The sequence below is a fragment of the Bison bison genome, unplaced genomic scaffold, assembly GCF_000754665.1.
Source record: "Bison bison bison isolate TAMUID 2011002044 unplaced genomic scaffold, Bison_UMD1.0 scf7180017864365, whole genome shotgun sequence".
In the NCBI taxonomy this organism is placed as follows: Eukaryota; Metazoa; Chordata; class Mammalia; order Artiodactyla; family Bovidae; genus Bison; species Bison bison.
This window is the reverse complement of record NW_011494937.1, coordinates 2,344,336-2,348,451: the sequence shown is the minus strand read 5'-3', so window position 1 is coordinate 2,348,451 and position 4,116 is coordinate 2,344,336.

Here is a 4,116-nt window from a genome sequence, read left to right as displayed (position 1 = left end):
GCGGCCCCGGGTGGATGGGAAGGGGTCGGCGCCCTGGGGCGGAGCCCGGCAGCAGGCGGGAGAACTTAACGCCGGGGTGGGCCCAGGCACCCCCTCCCACGGCCTCGGGAAGCTACCCGGGGGGAACGCGGTGGCCGCGCGTCCCGCCGCGCTGGGGACCCCGCCCCTCAGGCTCTGCCCGGGAACCCAGGGATCTAACCGAGGGGCATGCAGCCTAGCGCTCCCCCTCGAGGATAGCCCAGGGGCGCCTGACCCTTCAGAGGAGATAGGGGGCTGGGATTGAGATCTTTGCCCTGGTGCTCGGCCAGGCTCGGGTTGAGGGGGTGCAGGGCAAAGTTATTGCCCCAGGGCTCGCGCCCCCCGGGGCTGCAGGTGCCGCAGCAGCGGTAAACATGTTTGTGTTGCAGCCTCGCCCCTCATTACCCCAGGAGTCCCTTTCTGAGTCATGGGGACCCCCTACGACCTCCACGGACCTGCTTGGCCACCGAGATTCTTCCTACTGCCCTAATTGGACAGGGATCTAGACAGTCTTCCTCCTCACCCTTCATTCCACCCCTCTTCACTACAACACTACCCTACCCCCGCCCCCACTCCGCGATCCTCAAGTCCAGCCCAGCTTGTGGGTGGGCGGGAGCGATTTTTAGCTCCTTGCAGCCTTAGATGTTGGTCTCCAGGCTGCGCAGGCGCAGGAAATGTGGGTCCACTGCACGGAGTGGGATACTGAGGTTTGCTGTGGAGTGCGGGGAACTCCCACCTCCTAGATGGGTGAGGATTCTGAAGTTGAGAAGGGTTCTATTTGGTCCGCAGCATGCACTTTTAAGGGTTAATATGGGGGTTCGGTGTTGCCTCCAAACTAACTCCAGAGCGAAAATTGATCAAAACTTCACCCTAAGGCCTGCCTGGCATCTGGTTCTTCTGAGTCTCCTTGACGCACAGCCCCAAGCTAGGTAATCTGGAGGAATTTATGTAAAGCCTAGAATGCGCCCAGTCTCAGGCTGCATCCCTAGTCTGGAGCTTGGGATGAGGAGAGAATTCAAACTCTCACCCAGGGCCCTCTTCCATTTTTGGAAGGGGTCATTTCAGAGGGTAAGGACTTTTCAGGCGTCTGGATGATGCTGGAACCAGTCCTGGGTTTTAACCACAGCCCAGATGGACTCTTCAGGTCTTCCTCTGATTCCCTTCTTATCCCTGGGTTGGGTTAGGAGAATGGGTTCTAATAAAAGGAAGGGAGATGCCGCGAAGACCGAACAAGTACTGAAGTAGCCAGATAGGGTCCGCGCCGTCGGGTCCTGGAATAAAGGGGGAAAGGGGAGGAGCCTTCCTAGGGTTTCCCGCCCCCTGGGTCGGCGCCGACTCCCATTGGCTCAGTGCCACGCGGGATTTCGTTCTCCCCGCAAGACCACGCCCCTATCCCAGGATCCTCCCATTCACCCACCTATCCTTCCCAAAGCTTGTCTTGGCCGAGCTACTCCGCCGAGATCCTGCCCCAACCTCCTCCCTTCTGGCACGGTTAACCACTTTGCAGCCTGACTACACTCTCACACATTGGTGCAACCCCTTAGGAGCTGTCCCACAACTGTAGAGCGCCTAAGTTTTCCGCGTGTGAATTCGGATCGTATAGCAATCTAAGTTCAAATGCCCTGTCGGCAGGGCCCTCCTTTAATCCCAAGGAGATGCAGAATCCTCTGGGCAAAGCAGTTTTGTAACTGGCGATGGAAGTGGCCTCTATTCACACTGACACAGAGGTCCAAATCCTCTGCCTCTCCACATTTTCCCTTTCCTCGATGCTAAAATGTTTAGTTATGCTTAGCAGATGGGGCTAGAGTCGAAAACTTTTCTGGGTAGCACTTAGAGCACCTAGAGCCCTGGGGCTCAGCCTTATAGGCCACAGTGTCTCTGAGTTTTGAGTACCGGACTCCATGGCCAGAAAATCCAGATCTTGGTTTTGACTGGGCCATTGCAGTCGCCTGGCAAGGCTGGTCCAAGGGGCGGCTCATTCAAGCTAATTCTGCAAAGACAGAAGGAAAATCTGGTACAGATTTTTGGTCACCCCTGGCTCGGGATGGCAGAGCTACTAATCTGGACAGTGTGCCCTTTGACCCCAACCATCCATCTGTCCTCTGTACTTGGGACTGCGAGGTCCCTCTGGCTCATCTTCTGCCATGCAGCATATACATCCACAATGTTCCTATGATCTAATATTTACTGAGCAATTACTATGTGTGCTAGGCAGCATACTAAGGTGCTAGGCACCTGCATCATCTGCAGAATCCTCTAGAAGGCATGAACTATTGGAAGGTCATTTGCCAAGGTTTTAAGTGGTAAAGCTGGGATTCTAATTCAGGACTTTCTAATATCAGAGATCCTAGAAAGATCCTAGAACATTCCTCAATTCTTCCTGGTTGGTGGGCTTCAGTTGCGTCTGACTCTTTGCGACCCTATGGAGCCTGCCAGGCTCCTCTGTCCATGGGATTCTCCAGGCAGGAATACTGGAGTGGGTTGCTGTGCCCTTCTCCAGGGGATCTTCCCGACCCAGGGATCGAAACCAGGTCTCCCACACTGTGGGCAGATTCTTTACTGTCTGTGCCACCAGACAGATGACTGGCTGGAGTCCCCACTAAAGAGGTTTTGAAACCCTCATCTGAATCTTTCTACTTGCAGCCCTACCCAGTCCCTTCTATTCACCTTAGCCTGTGGACACAGAACTGGCTGGAAGACGATGTTGCTTCTCCCTTCTGTTCTTCAGTGCTCTCAGAAAAGTGTCCAGATCTCTAATTTCTGGTCCCAGTGGTGGCTTCCTGTGTGCTTGACAAACAGAATGCAAACGTCTTCTAATGTGGACAGAACTAAAACCTACCCATGGTTATCATGTTTATCACTGCCATTACTGAAAAGACTACCCAGCCATCACCCGATTCCCCCCTCCCTTTTTTTTGGTCCACCACATGGCATGTAGGATCTTAGTTCCCCAACCAGGGATTAAACCCGCATCCCCTGCAGTGGAAGCCTGGAGCCTTAACCACCTGACCACCAGGGAAGTCCCCCAATTTCCATTTCAGATCTCAGTTTTGAGCCCCGCTAATGACCCCCACCCCAATTCTGTGAATCTGGTTGAGTGTGGGGTAGAGCTACTGAGATGTGGAGGGCTTATTCATTCATTCATCCAGTCATTCAACCTTTCCTGCTTGAGCATGCCAAGTTTATTCCTGCCTCCAGGGCTTTGCAACTGCCTCTACCTGGAATGCTCTCTCCACAGATCCTCCCATGACTGACTTATTTTTCAGCAACCAACTTAAAAGTCACCTCTACAGAGCAGCCCTCTAGCCCTCATGTTCCCCTCCTAGCCATTTCCCATTACATCACCTTGCTTAACTAAAAAAATAAAATAAAAATTATTTTATTTGGCTGCACCGGGTCTTAGTTGTGGAACATGGGATCTAGTTCTCTCTGGCCCCCTGCTTTGGGAGGGTGGAGTCTTAGCCACTGGAACACCAGGGAAATTCCACCTTGCTTAATTTTATTCATAACATTTATTTCTGTCTAAAATTATTTCATTCACTTCTACATTAATGTTGTCTGCTTCTGTCCTTTAAATACTGGTCCCAAAAGGGCAGAAATTTTTATTTGTCTCATGTACTGCTGTGTCCCCAGTGCCTAGCACCAGGGTCTGCCATACAGTACGTGCTCAAGAAATGTTTTTCAGATAACGACTCCTGTTTCATTTGCAAAAACACACATTGAGACGCCAACTCAGGAGTCCTATATGGGGCTCCTGTGCTGGTCTCTCGGGGTCAGGAGAGGAATCACCCTGGCACTTTTTGCCCAGGATCCCATCCCTCAACCCAAGGCCGAGGCGCTGGTGACGATGCTGATGAAGGACTTGTCCCACCCGACTTCTATCCCTCCAAGGGGCTGACACAGGGCTTTTGGGCAGTGGCTGTCGGTCCTCGCTGACCTCTATCCTTTTGCTCCTTTGCCTTCCAGAAAGATTTGCCCCTGCCCCGGAAAAGCAGCAGGTGAGCCCTGGGGGAGAGATGCGCGGGGCTGATGGCCCTTTCTCCAGCTCGGGTAGGGGCGCCAGGCGCGCGCGCGGGCGGGGCCAGGCGCGCTGGTGCC